This window comes from Pleurodeles waltl, chromosome 8 (assembly GCF_031143425.1).
Source record: "Pleurodeles waltl isolate 20211129_DDA chromosome 8, aPleWal1.hap1.20221129, whole genome shotgun sequence".
Lineage (NCBI taxonomy): Eukaryota > Metazoa > Chordata > Amphibia > Caudata > Salamandridae > Pleurodeles > Pleurodeles waltl.
Window position 1 is genome coordinate 654597194 of NC_090447.1, and position 22035 is coordinate 654619228.

General features: G+C 45.5%; 1 protein-coding gene across 2 annotated transcripts in view; it reads left to right on the forward strand.

Moving 5' to 3' along the window:
• The window catches only part of TOMM70 (translocase of outer mitochondrial membrane 70), a 208703-nt gene that overhangs the window by 65223 nt on the left and 121445 nt on the right, over positions 1-22035 (forward strand). The window lies entirely within an intron of this gene.

Sequence of the window (22035 nt, forward strand, 5' to 3'; positions counted from 1 at the left end):
CCAAACCTCTAAACAACCAGCAACACAACCAAAACAGTGACTTTCCTCACTCCCTTCCATTCCAGATATCTCCTGTGGGGGGGGGGGGGGGGGGGAAGAGTCTTCAACAGTTCCACGCACATTGGAAAAATATCACCACAGACAACTGGGTGTTATCAATTATCCGCAATGGCTATTGCCTAGAATTGATAAACACTCCTCCAACTATTCCACCAAGGTATCACAAATTAACCCCAGAACATACAGTTCTATTACAACAAGAGGTTCAATCTCTACTACTCAAACAAGCAATAGAATTAGTTCCACAGTCCCAACTAGGAACAGGAGTTTACTCACTGTACTTTCTAATTCCCCAAAAAGATGGCACCCTCAGGCCAATATTAGACCTCAGGCCCCTAAATCTCTACATCCTATCAGAACATTTTCACATGGTAATTCTGCAAGATGTTATCCCACTGCTACAAAAACAAGACTTTGACAGCCTTAGACCTCAAAGATGCGTATTTCCACATACCCATCCATCCAGCTCACAGAAAATACCTCAGGTTTGTTATACAAGGAAAACACTACCAATTCATTGTTACCTTTCATCATAACAACACCTCCAAGGGTATTCACAAAGTGCTTAGCAGTACTAGCAGCTTACCTAAGAAGACAACATATCCATGTCTTTCTATATCTAGACGATTGGCTAATAAAATCAAGCAATTGTACACAATGTCAAAATCATACATGTTAAGTGATAGAAACTCTGCATGCCCTAAGGTTTTCTATAAACTACCAAAAGTCACACCTTCAGCCAGCACAAATACAACCGTATTTAGGTGCTATCCTAATTACTCAACTAGCTCTAGCGTATTCAAATACACAAAGGATACAAGCTTTTCAAAATATAATTCCACTTACACAATCAAATCAACAATACACTGTAAGATTTGTCATGAAAATACTAGGAATGATGGCGTCTTGCATTGCAGTAGTCCCAGATGCAAGATTAAACATGGGGCCCTTAAAACAGTGCCTTGCACAACAATGGTCACAAGCACACGGTCAACTTCAAGATCTAGTGTTGGTAGACCGCCAGGCACATATGTCCCTTCAGCGGTAGAATGGCAGCAACTTAATCAAGGGGCGGTCATTTCAAGACCCTGAGCCTCAGACAATCATTACAACAGATGCATCAGTGATCGGTTGGGGAGCTCACCTAAACAATCACAACATTCAAGGGCAATGGGATGTCAAACTGAAACAGCTACACACAAACCATTTAGAGTTATTAGCTGTGTTCCTTGCCCTCAAAGCTTTTCAGCCTCTTCTCAAACAGAAGAATGTTCTTATGAAAACAGACAATATGACAACCATGTATTATCTCAAAAGCAGGGAGGGACACATTCATCTCAACTATCCCTTCTAGCCCAAACAATTTGGAAATGAGCAATTCACAATCAAATTCATCTATTAGCACAGTACATTCCAGGGATAGACAATCAGTTGGCAGATGTCCTCAGCAGAAATCGCTAACACACACACACGAATGGGAGATTCACCCTCAAGCACTTCAAAAGTACTTTCAAAAGTGGGGAACACCAATCATAGGCTTTTCCCCCTCTCCCACTCCTTCCATTTCTGGCCAACAAATTGCATCAAACTTCACTCAACATGATACTCCTAGCACAACATGGACACATCAGCCATGGTACACAACACTACTAGATCTATCTGTGGTGCCTCACTCTAAAATCCCATGTAGACCAGATTTGTTAACACAAAACAAAGGTCAAATCAGACATCCAGACCCCAATGCTCTCAAACCAGCAATTTGGCTCTTGAAATCATAACATTTGGATATTTAAAACTCCCATCAGAGTGTATGGAAGTTATTAAACAAGCACGTAAACCTACTACGAGACAGTGCTACTCAAATAAATGGAAAAGATTTGTTTATTATTGTCAATCTAAAACCGTAGATCCTCTTACAGCATCAATACAAGACAGTGTATGTTATTTACCTCATTTGCAAAAATCAAATTTAGCTTTTTCCTCAATAAAAATACACCTTACTGCAATTTCTCCATATTTACAAACTATTCAACATAGCTCTTTATTTAGAGTTCCTTTTATTAAAGCTTTTATGGGAGGATTAAAACGCATCATTCCACCAAGAACACCACCAGTTCCAACATGGAATCGAAATATAGTACTTACCTGACTTATGGGACCAACTTTTGAACCCATGCACTCTTGCCAAATTCAGTTTCTAACATGGAAAGTTGCCTTCCTTATGGCAAATACTTATTTACGAAGAGTAAGTGAAATACAAGATTTTACTCTTGAAGAACCTTTTTTCCAAGTATACAAACACAAAGTTGTACTAAGAACAAATCCAAAATTTCTACCAAAAGTAGTCTCACAATTTCACATCAATTATCAGTGGAACTGCCAGTCTTCTTCCCACAGCCACTCTTTGGCAGAAAGAGCTCTACATACATTAGATCTCAAAAGAGCTTTAATGTACTACATAGACAGAACTAAACAATTTAGGAAAAGAAAACAACTTTTTGTAGCTTTCCAACAACCACATACAGGCAATTCTATATCAAAACAAGGTTTAGCAAGGTGGATTGTTAGTTGTATACAAACATGCTATATAAAAGCAAAAAGACATCCTGTACTCACTTCTAAAGCGCATTCTACAAGAAAGAAAGGTGCAACAATGTTTTTTTAGGAAACATACCAATAGCCGATATATGTAAAGCAGCTACATGGTCAACACCTCATACATTTACTAAACACTACTGTGTATATGTTTTCTCACAACAAGAAGCCGCAGTAGGACAAGCTGTCCTTAGAACATTATTTCAAACAACTTGAACTCCTACAGGCTAGCCACCGCTATTTTGGGAGGACAAACTGCTTTGTAGTCTATGCATAGCATGTGTTTCTGCAGCTACACATGCCATCAAACTGAACATGTCACTTACCCATTGTACATCTGTTTGTGGCATGTTGTGCTGCAGATTCACATGCACACTCTCTCTTCCCCGGAAGCCTGTAGTCGTTTAAGTTAATACATTTATACATATATATATATATAACTTTTTTCACCCTCTGCGGGAAAACAATCTAACAATGGAGCCAATGACCATGCGCAATGGAACCGAGAGGAGGAGTCACTCGATCCCGTGACTCTAAAAGAGTTCTTCGAACAAAAACAACTTGTAACACTCCGAGCCCAACACTAGATGTCGGAATCAATATGCATAGCATGTGAATCTGCAGCACAACATGCCACGAACAGATGTACACTGGGTAAGTGACATTTTCTATATATACTGTATATATGTTCGATGGAATGTGTAGCTGCAGATACACATGCTGTGCACATCCCGCCATCTGGTGTTGGGCTCGGAGTGTTACAAGTTGTTTTTCTTCGAAGAAGTCTTTTCGAGTCACGAGACCGAGGGACTCCTCCCATTTCGACTCCATTGCGCATGGGCGTCGACTCCATCTTAGATTGTTTTTTTTCCGCCATCGGGTTCGGACGTGTTCCTTTTCGCTCCGTGTTTCGGGTCGGAAAGTTAGTTAGAATCTCGGAAAAAACGTCGGTATTGTTTGCGTTCGGTATCGGGTTAGTTACAACAGATCGACACCGAATTTAGAAGAGTTCCGGTGGCCCTTCGGGGTTTTTTCGATCCCCCCTCGGGGCCTGGTCGGCCCGGCCACGTGTGAATTCAAGGCTGATGGAACGGACCCCATTCCGCTTCTGTCCAAAATGCCATAACAAGTATCCGTATACGGATCAGCATCTGGTCTGTAACTTGTGCTTGTCCCCAGAGCACAAGGAAGATACTTGTGAGGCCTGTCGAGCGTTTCGGTCCAGAAAGACGTTAAGAGACCGAAGAGCCAGAAGACTGCAGATGGCGTCAACGCCGACAGAACAAGAGCGTTTCGAGGAAGAAGAGGAAGCTTTCTCTATCCACGAATCGGACTCGGAAGAGCTCGAGGCCGAAGAAACGCCGAAAACCGTGAGTAAGACGTCAAAATATAAGACTCACGAGAAGTGAACAAAAGCCCAGGGGACGCCACCGCCAACAGGCCATGGCTTAACCCAAACAAGCGGTGACCGAGCCAAGGCACCGAAAAAGGGCACGCTGGTGTCGAAGTCATCAGACTCCAGTCGAGATACCGCCACACAGCAATCTCGGACCCGAGACATCAGCTCTGAGAAATTTCGGCACCGTCACAGCGGCACCGAACAAATTCGGCACCGAGACACCACCACGCCGAAAATTACAAAGGTTTCTTCGGAGCCTAAAAAGACCTCCGAAAAAGTTTTGGTTCCGAAACATCCAGCCTCGGAGCCGAAAACAGGTTCCTATACAGAGGAACAAGGATTGGCCTCCCAAATGAAAAAACATAGATTTGGAGAGGAACTTCAAGCTGTAGAGCCAGACTATACTCAAAGGAGGCTCCACATTCATCAAGACACAGGGAAGATAACCACTCTTCCTCCAATTAAAATAAAAAGAAAACTTGCCTTTCAAGAAAAGGACAAGGAGCCACAGGCAAAGGTGGCAAAGAAAACAACTCCACCACCTTCTCCACCACCATCAGTGCACACATCACCAGTAGCAACTCCTCCACTGATGCACTCCCCGACTCATACTGCCATGAGTCAAGATGATCCCGATGCATGGGACCTTTACGATGCTCCAGTATCGGACAACAGCCCAGACTCGTACCCTACCAGGCTGTTCCCTCCTGAAGACAGTACATCTTACACACAGGTGATCGCAAGGGCAGCTGCTTTCCATAACGTCACCTTGCATTCAGAACCAATTGAGGATGACTTCTTGTTTAACACGCTAACCTCCACTCATAGCCAGTACCAAAGACTACCTATGCTCCCAGGAATGCTAAAACATTCAAAACAAATCTTTCAGGATCCGGTTAAAGGCCGAGCCATAACTCCAAGGGTGGAGAAAAAGTACAAGCCACCGCCAACAGATCCTGTTTATATTACAACGCAGTTAACTCCAGACTCAGTAGTTGTCGGGGCAGCTCGTAAGAGAGCAAACTCTCATACCTCGGGAGACGCACCACCTCCAGACAAAGAGAGTCGCAAATTTGATGCTGCGGGCAAAAGGGTTGCAGCACAAGCAGCAAACCAATGGCGCATTGCCAATTCACAAGCGCTTTTGGCAAGATATGACAGAGCTCACTGGGATGAGATGCAACATTTGATAGAACACTTACCCAAGGAGTTCCAAAAAAGAGCACAACAAGTGGTGGAAGAAGGACAAAGTATCTCAAATAATCAGATACGGTCTTCAATGGATGCAGCAGATACGGCTGCAAGGACAGTAAATACTGCAATAACAATAAGAAGGCACGCATGGCTCCGCACGTCAGGTTTCAAGCCGGAAATTCAACAAGCCGTGCTAAATATGCCATTTAATGAACAGCAGTTGTTTGGGCCGGAAGTCAACACTGCTATTGAGAAACTCAAGAAGGACACTGATACGGTAAAAGCCATGGGCGCACTCTACTCCCCGCAGAGCAGAGGCACCTTTCGCAAAACACCTTTTAGGGGAGGGTTTCGAGGACAACCTACAGAAACCACAACATCACAAACAAGGCCCACTTACCAAAGCCAATATCAGCGGGGACGTTTTCGGGGGCAATATAGAGGGGGACAATTCCAAAGAGGTAGAGGAAAATTCCAAAGCCCAAAAAGTCCTCAAAATAAGCAGTGACTCACAAGTCAAACATCCCCATCACATAACACCTGTGGGGGGAAGATTAAGCCAATTTTACAAACATTGGGAGGAGATAACAACAGATACTTGGGTACTAGCAATTATCCAGTATGGTTATTGCATAGAATTTCGAGAATTCCCTCCAACAGTCCCACCGAAAACACACAGTATGTCGAAGCAACATATAAATCTAGGATTAGAAGTTCAAGCATTGCTCCAATAAGAGGCAATAGAATTAGTACCAAAACAAGAACTAAACACAGGAGTTTACTCACTGTACTTTCTAATACCCAAAAAAGACAAAACTCGAAGACCTATACTAGATCTCAGAATATTAAATACATACATCAAATCAGACCACTTTCACATGGTTACATTACAAGAAGTAATCCCACTGCTCAAACAACAAGACTACATGACAACACTGAATCTAAAGGATGCATATTTCCATATACCAATACATCCTTCACACAGAAAGTACCTAAGGTTTGTACTCCAAGGGATACATTACCAATTCAAAGTGTTGCCATTCGAAATAACTGCGCCAAGAGTTTTTACAAAATGTCTAGCAGTAGTAGCTGCACATATCAGAAGGCAGCAAATACATGTGTTCCCGTACCTAGACGATTGGTTAATCAAAACCAACACGCAAAAACAGTGTTCACAACACACAAATTACGTCATAGAAACCCTACACAAACTAGGTTTCTCAATCAATTACTCAAAGTCACACCTTCTGCCGTGTCAAACACAGCAATACCTAGGAGCAACAATCAACACAGTAAAAGGAATTGCCACTCCAAGTCCACAAAGAGTCCAAACATTCCAAAATGTAATACAAGCCATGTATCCAAACCAAAAGATACAGGTCAAATTAGTAATGAAACTCCTAGGCATGATGTCCTCATGCATAGCCATTGTCCCAAACGCAAGGTTGCACATGCGGCCCTTACAGCAGTGCCTAGCATCACAGTGGTCACAAGCACAGGGTCAACTTCTAGATCTGGTGTTGATAGACCGCCAAACATACATCTCGCTTCAATGGTGGAACAGTATAAATTTAAACCAAGGGCGGTCGTTTCAAGACCCAGTGCCACAGTGCGTAATAACGACAGATGCATCCATGACAGGGTGGGGAGCACACCTCAATCAGCACAGCATCCAAGGACAATGGGACATTCAGCAAAAACAGTTTCATATAAACCACTTAGAACTGCTAGCGGTGTTTCTAGCTCTGAAAGCATTTCAACCCATAATAACCCACAAATACACTCTTGTCAAAACAGACAACATGACAACAATGTATTACCTAAACAAACAGGGAGGAACACACTCGACACAGTTGTGTCTCCTAACACAAAAAATATGGCATTGGGCGATTCACAACCACATTCGCCTAATAGCACAATTTATTCCAGGGATTCAGAATCAGTTAGCAGACAATCTCTCTCGGGATCACCAACAGACCCACGAATGGGAAATTCACCCCCAAATACTCAACACTTACTTCCATAATAATCAAATTCAACCTTTACACGCATCTGCAAAAGAGATAGTAGGATACTTACTACATTTGCAAAAATCTAAACTAGCTTTCTCTTCCATTAAAACACATCTTACGGCAATTTCAGCTTACCTGCAAATTACGCACTCAACTTCATTATTTAGGATACCAGTCATAAAAGCGTTTATGGAAGGCCTAAAGAGAATTATACCACCAAGAACACCACAAGTTCCTTCATGGAACCTCAACATTGTCTTAACACGACTCATGGGTCCACCTTTTGAGCCCATGCACTCTTGTGAAATGCAATACTTAACGTGGAAAGTTGCATTTTTAATTGCCATCACATCTCTAAGAAGAGTGAGTGAAATTCAAGCATTTACCATTCAAGAACTATTTATTCAAATACACAAAAATAAAGTTGTTCTACGGACCAATCCTAAATTTTTACCAAAAGTAATCTCACCGTTCCACTTGAATCAAACGGTAGAATTACCAGTGTTCTTCACACAGCCAGATTCTGTAGCTGAAAGAGCACTACATACATTAGACATCAAAAGAGCACTAATGTACTACATTGACAGAATAAAACTAATTCGAAAGACAAAACAACTATTTATCGCCTTTCAAAAACCTCATACAGGAAATCCTTTTTCAAAACAAGGCATTGCCAGATGGATAGTTAAGTGCATTCAAACCTGCTATCTTAAAGCTAAAAGAGAACTGCCTATTACACCAAAGGCACACACAACCAGAAAGAAAGGTGCTACCATGGCCTTTCTGGGAAATATTCCAATGAACGAAATATGTAAGGCAGCAACATGGTCTACGCCTCATACATTTACCAAGCACTACTGTGTAGATGTGTTAACTGCACAACAGGCAACAGTAGGTCAAGCTGTACTAAGAACATTATTTCAAACTACTTCCACTCCTACAGGCTGAACCACTGCTTTTTGGGGAGATAACTGCTTATTAGTCTATGCACAGCATGTGTATCTGCAGCTACACATGCCATCGAACGGAAAATGTCACTTACCCAGTTCGTGGCATTAGTCGCTGCAGATTCACATGCGCCCACCCGCCTCCCCGGGAGCCTGTAGCCGTTTAGAAGTAGATCTTAAACATTTGTACATTTGTAAATCTATTACTTGAAACTTCATTATGTACATACGCATTCACTCCATTGCATGGGCACTATTACTAGCATACACAACTCCTACTTCACCCTCTGCGGGGAAAACAATCTAAGATGGAGTCGACGCCCATGCGCAATGGAGTCGAAATGGGAGGAGTCCCTCGGTCTCGTGACTCGAAAAGACTTCTTCGAAGAAAAACAACTTGTAACACTCCGAGATATATATATATTTTCTACTGCCAGCAGCTTCAGATCTGACCTTTAAAATGTCAGAAAAAACAAAGAAAGATCTTTCCTGACCCTGTTGAACTTGTGGCAAGAAGAGGCTTTATTCTGATAACTCTCATCGAGATTGTATTTATTGCCTTTGCCCTTCCAATAAAGCCAAAGACTAGAAGGTGTGGCTTACCTTTTCCTCAAAAACCTTAAGACTGAGAAGGGAGGCTGCTATTATGGCTCCATAAACTTAATACTAGAAAGAAGCCTCTTTCAGATGATAACGTGGATTCCTAATCTTCCTCAAGGAAATTTAAGAAAAGAAAAAGAGAGAGGGAGAGAAAAGAAATCCTCTAAAAAGGCCCATCTTAAGTCTTAGAGAGTGCAGTCCATCTGATTTCTGTGCAGGTAGAGCATACTTCTAAAAACAAACTACAGGAGTAGAAAGAACCACCCTCCTTGCCAATAAGACCTGAAAAATCCAGCTCTGGGCCTTCTACTCCTCCACCTCAAATTCTCCAAGTTTAAAAAAATGTTATTGGTGCTGTCTATGGAGAGATTGTCGTCTACGACGACGGTAACCACGCAGTCTATGGTCACATCCTCCTTGACAACGATCACCTCGGTGACAACTCAAGCTCCAGTACGGTTGACGCTAAAGTTAATTCTGGCTTTTTGATGATGACAGTCCCATTGACTGCGAAGTGAGCCCCAACGGCTTCTTCAGTGAAACCTTCGTCAAAGACCTGGATGATTACCTTGTCAATGACCTAATCAACAACTTTGTCAACTAGTGAAAAATCTAAAGAAAAACTGCTAAAAAATAGCCAAAGATTATCGGGCGAGAGCATATACAACCCAGTAAAGTGCCACCTTTAGTGCCCAGCCACCTCTTTGATGAGTGTAGGAAGTGGGCTCTGTATATACTATCTCAAAGTAAGAGATAGTGTGAACAGAGTCCAAGGGTTCCCCTTAGAGGTAAGATAGTGGCAAAATTAGATAATTCTAATGTTCTATTTTGCGGTAGTGTGGTCGAGCAGTAGGCTTATCAGAGGGTAGTGTTAAGCATTTGTTGAACACACACAGGCAATAAATGAGGAACACACACTCAAAGACAATTCCAGGCCAATAGTTTTTATATTAAAAAATTGCTTTACTTAATTTATTTTAGAACCACAAGATTGAATATTTGCAGTAAATACATAAAATGCAAGGTACTCCACACAAGTAAGTAAGGAACTTTGAATTAGAGCCGTAACATACACAGTTTTATTTAAAATGGCAATAAGCTATTTTAAAAGTGGACACTGCAAAAATCAACAGTTCCTGGGGGACGTAAGTATTGGTTAGTTTTTCAGGTAAGTAAGGCACTTACAAGTTCAACTTCCTGGGTATAGGCAGACCACCGTTGGGGGTTCAAGGCAACCCCAAAGTCACCGCACCAGCAATACAGGGCTGGTCAGGTGCAGAGGTCAAAGGGGGACCCAAAACACATAGGTGCCTATGGAGAACAGGGGTGCTCCGGTTCCAGTCTGCCAACAGGTAAGTACCTGCGTCTTCGGAGGGCAGACCAGGGGGGTTTTGTAGAGCACTGGGGGGGGGGGGGGGACACAAGTAGGCACACAAAACACACCCTCCGCGGCCGGGTGCAGTGTGCAAAGCAGGCTTCGGGTTTGTAATAGAAATCAATGGAGGGACCCTGGAGTCACTCTAGCGGTGCAGGCAGGGCACATGGGGGCTTCTCGGGCCAGCTACCAACTGGGCTAGGCAGAGGGTTGCCTGAGGGTCACTCCTGTACTGGGGATCGGTTCCTTCTGGTCCTGAGGACTGTGGTTGCAGTGCTTGGTCCAGGCGTTGGGTTCCTTGTTACAGGCAGTTGCGGTCACGGGGAGCCTCTGGATTCTCTGCATGCGTCACTGTGGGGGGTCATCTCTGGCTACTCATGAGGTCGCAGTCGCCTGGGAGTCCTCCCAGTAGTGTTGGTTCTCTCGAGCTCGAGCAGGGGGCGTCGGGTGCAGTGTGTGAAGTCTCCCGCTTCTGGCGGGAAGAGTCAGTACTTTGAAAGTTGTTTGAAAGTTGCAAAAATGTTGCTGTAGGGGAACAGTGCCGCTGTTCTCTGGAGTTTCTTGGTCCTTCGGGTTTCAGGGCAGTCCTCTGGGGCTTCAGAGGTCGCTGGTCCCTGTCAGATGCGTCGCTGTGCAGTTTTCTTTGAGTCTAGAGACACGCTGGTAGGGCTGGGGCCAAAGCAGTTGTCGTCTCCGTTGTCTCTGCAGGGCCTTCAAGTCAGCAGTCCTTCTTGTTTCAGGTTGCAGGAATCTGATTTCCTGGGTTCTGGGGTGCCCCTAAATATTGAATTTAGGAGTGTGTTTAGGTCAGGAGGGAAGTAGCCAATGGCTACTGTCCTGGAGGGTGGCTGCACCCTCTTTGTGCCTCCTCCCTGAGGGGAGGGGACCACATCCCTAATCCTATTGGGGGAATCCCCCTATCTCAAGATGGAGGATTTCTAAAGGCAGGGGTCACCTCAGGTCAGGACATCTTAGGTGACTCCTCCTTGTTTTTCTTATTATCTCCTCCAGCCTTGCTGCCAAAAGTGGGGGCAGTGGCCGGAGGGGCGGGCATCTCCACTAGCTGGAATGCCCTGGAGTGTTGTAACAAAAGGCATGAGCCTTTGAGGCTCCCCGCCAGGTGTTACAGTTCCTGCAGGGGGAGGTGAGAAGCACCTCCACCCAGTACAGGCTTTGTTCCTGGCCACAGAGTGACAAAGGCACTCTCCCCATGTGGCCAGAAACGCGTCTGGTTGTGGCAGGCTGACAGAAACTGGTCAGCCTAGCACTAGGAGTCAGACTGGTATTCAGGGGACATCTCTAAGATGCCCTCTTGGTGCATTTTACAATAAATTCCACACTGGCATTAGTGTGCATTTATTGTGCTGAGAAGTTTAAAACCAAACTTCCCAGATTTCAGTGTAGCCATTATGGAACTGTGGAGTTCGTGTTTGACAAACTCCCAGACCATATACTCTTTATGGCTACCCTGCACTTACAACGTCTAAGGTTTTGCTTAGACACTAGGGCCATAGTGCTCATGCACATATGGCCTCACCTGTGGTATAGTGCACCCTGCATTAGGGCTGTGAGGCCTGCTAGAGGGGTGACTTACCTATGCCACAGGCAGTGTGAGGTTGGCATGGCACTCTAAGGGGAGTGCCATGTTGACTTAGTCATTTTCTCCTCACCAGCACACACAAGTTGTGAGGCAGTGTGCATGTGCTGAGTGAGGGGTCTCCAGGGTGGCATAATACATGCTGCAGCCCTTAGAGACCTTCCTTGGCAACAGGGCCCTTGGTACCAGGGGTACCATTTACAAGGGACTTACCTGTGTGCCAGGGATTTGCCAATGTGGGAACAAAGGTACAGTTTAGGGAAAGAACACTGGTGCTGGGGCCTGGTTAGCAGGGTTCCAGCACACTTTCAATCAAAACTGGCATCAACAAAAGGCAAAAAGTCAGGGGGGTAACCATGCCAAGGAGGCATTTCCTTACAATGAGGATGATTCCAATGATGAAGGTCCTTTTGGTGTTGCGCAGTCTCTCGAACTGCATGTCAAACACCAAGAAGATGATGAAGAATATTATGAACAAGGCTATATTATCCTCGAGACCAATTTCATCAGCTGTATCAGGAGGAAATGGCATGGCTACCTAGATTGCTAGTCTCTGATCTACAATATATGATGGCAGACTACTGAAAGCATTTTCCACCTACATCACCTTTGCCTAGGCAGACTCCGCCATCTTCAAAGACTCTACCTTAGCAGCGTCAACTCCTCAAACACCACAACCGTTACCTCCACCTTTATCTACGAGACATACTCCACAAACAATTCCCCTCTAGAATTCATCATCTTCAGATGATGAGAAAGGAGGGTGAGCTGTGTTTAGATCATAATGAGTGGGATGACTATCTTCTATCAACACTATCATCTCCAACGCTGCCTCCTACAGATTCAACTCCCAAGGATATAGGGGATTTACATCATTTTATGGAGAGAACTGCAAGAATGTTCAAACTCCTCATGCCTACAAAACAGTGTTTTCTCTACGATTTCAAGGAAACCTTACGAAGGAGCATCAGGGCTATACCCACTGTTGACTATATCTGGGTTTAAGGGCATCAAAACTTTGAAGAATTCAGCCATAGTAGCTGCTGTGTTACAATGCCTGGATAAAACACATAAGGCCCTAGAAAGTTCTCCTGCATGTCTCACTGGGAATCCTAAACCCGATTCCATGATCACCCAGGCAGCCCATTGTTGCTCGAAAAGCCCTTCAGCACCTATATCTGCAACACTGGACAGAGAGGGTAAGTTCCTCAGTAACAATAGAAAACATGTTTCCTAAATGTCAGCACGTACAGTGCTGGTAGCAAGCTCTCTGGCTGTTCTGGGGAGATCCGATCACCAGATGTGGTCAGATATTGCTCCATACATCAACAAAGTTCCTGATAAAGTAAAAGCTGAAGCCAAAAAAATATTGCAGAAAGGAGAGCAGACTTCACCCAAGATTATTTGTTGTGCAATGGACATTGCCAACACTGGTTCGTCAGCTAGCAGGAGAAGCATTTCTAAGGAGATTGGGCTGGTTCAAGGGCACCTCCTTTAGGGATGTTTATGTTGCACTCTACTTCAGTGTAAAGGATTGCCAGTGAAGTTGACCAGTACTCTGGATCGGTCTTAAATATTGCCTGAGGAAGGCCATTGGGATCAGGGTCACCATCCCTACGCCCCTCCTAATTACTTGGGAGAATGCCTTAGCGCTGTATCCAATGTCGTTTCTGACAGAGGTCCTTAGGACTTGCAGGCTCCTTCAGGTAAGTCTTGTTTAAAGATGTTGGACAGGTAATCCGACCATTTATTTTTGGGAATTGATGAACAATTAATTACTCTTGACTGCCGGTCAATGCAGTTGACTGTTGCCCAAAAGGCTGTGGAATTTTCCATTTTTTAACTATAGAGCAATTCAAGTCAGAAGTTGTCCTCCATCTTAATGCGCTCACGCCATACCTGACTTTGGACACGTCCATTCTGTTAAAGGACCTTTTTTTATTACTCTGAGTTACTGCCTCAGTTCCTTTCTTAATTTTAAAGTTTTCCCTTCTAGACTTGATGACACCAAATGTTTTTGTGTTGATGATTGGCTCATAGCAGAGCTGAGTGAAGATAACGAAATTAGAAAGGTGGCCCACACTTCCACTGCAGGCTAGTTCTGGAGTGTTGCAGATTGAAACAGGGTTTTTATCTTTTCACACAGCCGCGGTAATGAAGACTGAACAAATCGGATGTTTTAAGTTGGTAGATTCAATACTTCCTAGTTCAGTGACGACAGGCAGGAAGTGTGGGGCATTCAAGTCCAGTGCTATCTGTTGGTATGAGTGATCGCTGTGGAGAGTAGTCTTGATTTTAAATTTCCTCACATGTGATAACAGGGGAAGAGACACAGCCAAGTAGTCTATTATATTTGTAGCCTTTGTGCTATAGTGGGTATAGCTAGGCAGTATGTCATCTTTGGTTCTCCCATTTAAAACCCTCATGCTCAAATACTCTAATGCCTCGACCATTTGTTTGCCCATTGCGTCCGATCTCTTCCTTATTGGTGGAAGTTGAGGCAGAACTGACCATAGAGCGTTTTCAGCTGCCAATTGCTCATCGGGTTCAGGAGTGTGAATTAAGTGGGCATTGAAGTCGCCTGTCATTAGAATGTCCTATGTTGGGTGTGCGCATCTTATCTCTTCTTCTTTATTCAGTAATTTCTCAAAAAGCAGGGTTTTCCGACGTTTCTGCGGATGAGCATAGACATTAAAAATTTCAAGAGGAGTTTGTCGGTTGTCCATGAAGATGAGTTTGAAGGCTTGTATATCGTTTTTTGAGAATGCCAGTTGCTCTGTTGTAGCATGTAGCGCTGTGGAGACATACGTGGCTAGACCTCCACTTGACCTGCCCGATTTGTTTGATTTTTCGGCACTGACATGGTGTAGTGTGTAACCTCCTAAGTGAACCGGGTCTAATAGCTATGTTTCTTGCAAAATGATTATAGTATAGTTGCAACTGTTTACTATTGCAAATCCGTCTGTAATAATGGTTTTTGCTCCAGCGATAATCCAGGACATAATGATAACAGCAGACCCCTGTTCCATATTTTCTGCATTGTAATTGTTATGTTAGTTGCTCCTTCTTGAGTTTAAGATGTGAGCCATCCACCTCCGTTCGTCCTGAGCGTTCTGTGGTCATGGGAGTATCGGCATGTTGCTTTGAGCAGTTGGGGGGGCCATGTGAAGTTTTTTGGTTGACCTCTACCCTACTGTGCTGCTTCTTTTCCGACTCCGTTGTATTCATCTCCAGTGCGTATTCGTGGGCCTTTAAGTCTGATTGATGGTTTGATTTTTCCATAGAACTGGACAACAGGAGGAGAGGGTAGTGTAGTCTGGACTGTTCTGACAGCAATATTACCCATGCTTCAAATTGCATTTTTTCGTCGATGATCGATGTAACGATTTCCCTTGTTCTCCAAGTAGTGGATGTTTGCTCTGGCCCGTACTGGTCGCTGCTGGAGAGGAATTTCACCGACATCAAGTCTGTAGATACAATCTTCTGAATTGATGGCAACGCAGCGAACAGCCTCAGTATGTTGCCCTTGTTCAAGCAGTTTTGTTGGCCCCATGATGTATATTGTGGCGTTTGAATGATCTGCCTTGATTCCCAGCCATTATCCAAGTAATGGCTGTGCTGAGGTTGGAGAGAGTAATCCGTGATTCCGTGTGGCGCTGGCTTTCTCGACTGATCACCCTCTCGCTGTTTGCTATTTGGGCCCGTCATAGGCATGTCCACTTGACTGGTCTTTTTTTGTACTACGGTTGTAAGAGTTTGTGTATTCTGAAACGTAACTTTTGTGGTTGTTAGCCCCTGTTCATTACTAATTGTTAGCACCCTAGAGGGGTAGTTCAAGTTTATACTTGTTTCCTAAATAGTTTCCCAACGAGCGATCTTCGTGCCGGACTGTGGATGCTTTGCTAAGGGGGATGGTTTGCTGGACTGATGAAAAGACTGTATTTGTTCCGCATTCTGCTGTTCCGTGAATGTGACTTGGCTCTCGGCTAATTGCCCGTTGTTCCAGCTGGACAGACAGCTGTGAATTGCAAGAAGTCACCTTGTGTGGCTGGCCTTGGATGCACTGACTGTCTCGGATTCCAGAGAGACAGATTGGCCCCAGTGCCACTGTCTGCGAAGCTTCCTTTAACTTCGGTACTAATGCCACTGGCATCCCTGGAAGATCCTGCACGGACAGTTGGGTAACTGGTTGAACCTCAGTTTTTTCGCTACCTAAATATCCTAACATGTTTTCTGGTGCAGATATTGTGCACCCCTGACCTGAAGTCACATCCATGTGCTCTGTATCCCTCCGGTCCGGACGGTGTAAATTTATCTGAAGTTGTTCCATCGGCTGGTGCACTTTGTGCTTTGCAGCTATTGGCGAGGCAGCAGATTGTATGTCGTCGGAGATTAACTGAACTGAACCATTAGCTGCCCCTGCCCTTGTAATTTTCGCATAATTTGAAACCTGGAGATTTCTTGAGGAACCAGAGATCCATGCTTGTGGCTTTGATTGTGCCGAAAATATGGGGTAAAAGTTGCCACTACTGTCTTAACTATGTTTTTTTCCTTACCTTTCTGGCTCGTTTTTTTTGCCTTTTTTTTATTTGTCAATGCTGTTTTTCCCATCTGTGTAAATTCGTCTGAACAATTTGAGGTTGTCGACGCTGATTTTTCCATCTGTGTCCCCATTGTTTTGGCATGAACAGCGTCTGGAGTGCCTGAGGCTACAGGGAGCCTGCTTTGTGCTTTTGGGTCATCATTTGCACAGAAGGTTGTGCCCTGAGCATTTGCCCCGTTTTTTTACTGGACAGCTTTAGCTATAATCTTTCGTTGGCATTGCTCAGAGTTTCTTTTGCATAAGCGCCGAGTGGGATAGTCCTTGTTTAGGATTTTTGAGAGTAAAAGTTTTACTTTTATTTCTTTTTTCTTTTTTTAACATGTCAAAATATTTGGTAGTGTACTCAGTTTTTGGATGATCGGTCCATATTTGCAGGGATCTTGCTGTTGATCCACATTAGCCTTTGGAACAGGTGGCCAGATGACCAACATATCCAGTTTTCAATTAATATCTGCAGTGTGAGTGGCCATAACATTCATTAGGTCAATTTGTAAATCTAGTTTGTCCGATTGCAGGTTAAGGATTGTCGTTGAAGTATGACGTCATTTAGAAGAGAGGCGTGTAGCCAGATGAGATCACCCAACTTGCAGCTAAAAAAATCACCTGAAAGATAGCTTCTAGGGAGAGATTCGCTGTTTCTGATGCTGCCATCTGGAGGGCTGCGGTTGGTGGCTGGATTATCCAACTTGCTAAGTTCCATTGCACCTATATCTTGTGATACGCTCATGTCACTTGAGACTTCAATGATCGAGTTGGAAACTCTTTCTTGTTACAGTACAGCCGGACTTTGATTAGCCTTCTCCGACAGTTGTGGTGGGCTCAGGTACTGTTCTTTAGTGTTTGACAAGTCAAAAGTTTTCAGGTCCAATGCCTCAACTAGGGCTTTGTCATTTGTTATGAAAATTGACTGCAGCCAAGTGTCTTCCATTTTTCCTGTAGATGCATTAATGCGGATGTCCAAGCACTCGTTGGCCCCCTGTATGGCAGGGCTTGACCGTAACATGGGAGTCCACTATTGGCAAGTTCTGGCAAACACGGGGTCATTAAATGCCTCCGTCAGGTTTCCGAGAGTGACTGGAAACGGAGTGTTGCATAGATTGACTGTCATGTCCTGTTACTGGTCACCTTGAGGAATGTTTTTGCGCCGGAGCATGAACCTGAGCCGTGATCAGGGTGCTACACACGTGAAAGTTCTTATGCGCTGTTGCGTTACTCATATCCTGGGAGCTATTTGGTTACTTGCGGAATAAGTTTACGTTGTAAACTACAGTGGTTTGCTCCTCTGAAGCCTCCTGAAGGGGCAGTTCCGGCACAAAATGCTGGGTTGAGGCTGTCGGGAAAATGAAAGTTCTTGGTGAGTATTTATTACCTGATGCATCCTGCCACATCTGTACTGAACCCAATATTTGCGGGACCAGTGGGTTTGGAAGGCCCTAAGTGTTGTCAGGATTTGAAAAAATGGCAGCAATTGGATCTTTTAAAAATGCAAATTTATTAATGCTTCCTGGCTTCTTAAGGTAGACCTGAAGAGGAGTAAGAGGCCGTGCCAGTTGGTCAAGTCTGCTGTTTTGGGCTCCCGGTGCGGGACATTTCCTTTGCTTCCTTCTTTGGGGCCTAGTTTTGCCCTCCGTAAGAACCCGACTCAACCAGATCTCATGATGGCTTGGGGAATCTGTCTCAGGTTTTTTTGATAACTCACACTCCACTTGTGCATGGTATCTTGATGATGTTGGAGGCAAAAAACTGAGAGATCTTTAACTCTGGGACAGGAGATGAGCGGGGCATTCAGGTCACTCACAACCCACACCCAAACCAAGCTGGGCCACTTCCGTGTGGACCTGGTGCACTCGCTCTGAGGCTGTTACCTGGAACAACCACACTCTCCTCTGATGCATGGGCCAGTCGAGGAATCCCTTCGCAAGGTCTCCTGCTGAATTGTCCGACTTCTGGTCTGGGGGAGGGAGCGATGCTTTGTAACCAGGAGTTACAAAGGAGTCCCTGAAGTCGCCTAGGAGCTGTCCCTCGACAGTCGTCGGATTGCAGACGAGTCAGTGGCCAGGAGGAGCACCAACAAGCACAAGCAAATCCACCTGGAGCTGTTGGAGATTTGCAGAGCTGACGAGGACCAGCAAGGTCCTGGGGATTCGACCCTTGGAGGGAAGTCCGGGCTGACCGTTAAAAGACAGAAGATCTAGCAGGAGCAGTCTGAGCCCCAACAAGCAACCCACTGGTAGCGGGCACAGTAAGTCGCAGTGAGGCCAAGGAAGCACACCTGAGGAAGAGTCCCACGTTGCTGGAGCAGCAAAGAGGCGAATGTACTTGGAGAGGTAGAGTGCCGGAGGCTACTTGGAGCCTGAAGATCCTCAGAGCAGGAGTCCACAGGCCTTGGTTGCTGCAACCATTGCGGTGTACAGGGATTCTGTCTTGGAGGAAGAGGCAAGGACCACAGGGAGGACTCCCCGGTGACTGCGAGCCCGTGAGTAACCAGAGAAGTAACCAGAGAAGACCTCCCTGAGCCCCCACAGTGACGCCTGCAGAGAGAATCCAGAGGCTCCCCCCTGACCGCGACTGCCTGTAACAAGGGAGCAGACGCCTGGAAGCAACACTGCACCTGCAGCTCCCAGGACCTGAAGGAACGAACTTCGATGCAGGAGTGACCCCCCCCAGACGACCCTCTGCCTAGCCCAGGTGGTGGCTGTCCCGGAAAGCCCCCCCCCCTGTGCCTGCCTGCACCGCTAGAGTGACCCCCGGGTTCCTCCTTTATTTCCCATCTAAAACCCGATGCCTGCTTTGCACACTGCACCCGGCTGCCCCTGTGCCGCTGAGGGTGTGTTTGGTGTGCCTACTTGTGTCCCCCCCAGTGCTCTACAAAACCCCCCTGCTGGCAGACTGGAACCGGAGCACACCTGTTCTCCATAGGCGCCTATGTGTTTTGGGCACCTCTTTGACCTCTGCACCTGACTGGCCCTGAGATGCTGGTGTGGTAACTTTGGGGTTGCCTTGAAACCCCAACAGTGGGCTGCCTATGCCCCAGGTCTGAGACTTGTAAGTGTTTTACTTACCTCCTAAATCTAACCTTTACTTACCTCCCTCAGGAACTGTTGATTTTTGCACTGTGTCCACTTTGAAAATAGCTTATTGCCATTTTTACAAAGACTGTATGTGATATTGCTTTTATTCAAAGTTCCTAAAGTATCTAAGTGGAGTACCTTACATTTAAAGTGTTTACTGTAAATCTTGAACCTGTTGTTCTTAAAATAAACTAAGAAAATATATTTTTCAATATAAAAACCTATTGGCCTGGAGTGAGTCTTTGAGAGTGTGTTCCTCATTTATTGCCTGTGTGTGTGCAACAAATGCTTAACACTACCCTCTGATAAGCCTACTGCTCGACCACACTACCACAAAATAGAGCATGAGAAGTATCTACTTTTGCCACTATCTTACCTCTAAGGGGAACCCTTGGACTCTGTGCACACTATTTCTTACTTTGAAACAGTAAATACAAAGCCAACTCCCTACACCAGCATTGAAAGGGTGCATGCACCTTTTCACGCAGGCTGCAAATGGCAGGCCTGCAGACAGTTTGCATGGGCTCCCATGGGTGGCATAATACATGCTGCAGCCCAGAGAGGACCCCTGGTGTACTGAAAACAGCCTAAACACACTGGCAACATGCAAAAAGTGGGGGTAAACCATGCCAAAGAGAGAACTTTCCTACACACTCTGCTCATCATCATTTTTGGCCCTTCCGCAAACTTCCTCCATATGATGTTTTCTCTTCTTCGCTTTTGGAAATCTCTGTGGGGACCCTTGACTGGATTTAGCTTGTGGTTCCATCTCTACTCAGTGCCACACCTTTTGCGGGGTCCCTGAGGGGGTCATCACTCGTAAACAAACTGAATATCATAGTGGTTTGACGGCCCATTTGGCGAAGTCATCGTTTAGCATCAGTGAACGTAGACCTCTGCTTTTGGACTTGCTTTGTAAAGTCTGGGAAGATCATGACCTTACTGTGGACATCTGGGTAGATAAACTTTGTCTCTAGCCCAGGCAAATATATGGTCATGGTCATGATCTCTATAATAGACGAGTTTAACCACTACTGTGCATGGCAATGCGAGCGGGCCGGGACTCTCTGGGTCTGCCTCGGGGCATAGCCTGGGGAAAGGCCCTCCAGGGCCACTTCCCTCTTCATTCAACGTTCCAAGGACGACAAGGCGAACTTCCCTTCTGTTCACTCTGGGAGTTCAGTGACCCGAATATTAGTCCTCCTCAACCTGTCTTCGCTGTGTTCTGCTCTGATTTCTAGTGTCCGCACTTGTTCTCCATGACAGTGAGCCTCCCTCGCATAGCCAAGACATCCGGGTGTATATCTGTCACCGTCCGCTCTACAGTTGTGACTCTCTTGGTGAGGTGCCTATGGTCATCTTTCAGGATACTCAAATCCACCCCCAGTGTATCGATCTTAGTTTCTAATGTTTCCCTAGTAGCAGTGATGACCTGCAGTATGTCCTTGGGGCTGGGTCCCTCTGACCGACCTGCAAGCCAGGGCCTCCACCGGCCCACAGGGTACAGGTCAGAGATGTCACGTGCACCCCCCGGCCTCCAGAAATAGGGGCCCCACCTACCATGCCCCCGGAGGGGGTCAAGTACAAAGTCGACTGTTGATGGGACAGGAGGCAGGGGTACCTCACAGATTTAGTCTCTGCTTCTGTGAAGAGGTCTCCGCAAGGAGACCATGTCGGCCCAAACTTTCCATCAGCTGCACAGCTCGCCTGCTGGTTCCAGCACCTCTGCTGTGGCCCCTCTTCACGTGTGCTGTGTGCTCATGTTTGCCGGGGTCACAGAGCCGTCAGGCTTATGTGTGCCCGTCGGGCCCCTCACCGTCTTCGTCAGAGCAGGGGGTCTTACAGGGTGCCCATCTCCCTGCCGGGCTGCCACCCCAGTTAATCTCTCTTCATCCCCCACTCGGAGTGCTGTTATTCACTAGCATGGGGCCCTACTCGGTGTACTCTCCTCCATCGCCGCCATCCTGAATGCATCACACCAGCTTGCCAGGAGGTCCGTCAATGATCCCTTTCTAACATGATGGGGTATAGAAAAAGCACAGCAACAAGACTCTCCACCTCGAAGGGCTCAGTAGGGGGTTCGAGACACTACCTGGGGTTGATATAGCAGCAGGATTACTTCAGATGGGGGGTGGGGTCACCGGACAGGAGCAGGAAAATCTACGTCCACCGGTATCTGCATCTAGCCACACACCCCTTACGCTTTATTAATTGTTGCCTCCTCCTTAAGGATGCCCATCCTGACGATGTGCACAATCCTTAATCACCAACCTTTCCAGAAAGCAGTAAAAATGTCTCTTGCCTCAAGTAACAAAGATGCACGCTCATAACTGTAGCTCATTGACAAATCACAGTTCCTACAGTAAATGTAGACTGACCTTTACTTACCATGGGTGCACACATTCAATAATCTCTAAAAATTAAATGGCATTACTCATCGCCAAGAAGCTATCTAGTAGAATATATTTTTCTCTGTAAATATTTCAGAACCAATTCTTGATTTATCTCATGCCTTACCTAACCAGAAAGTGTTGTTTGTACTGATTCTTTGAGCGGGCTGTAGGAACCTCATTCTCCTGATG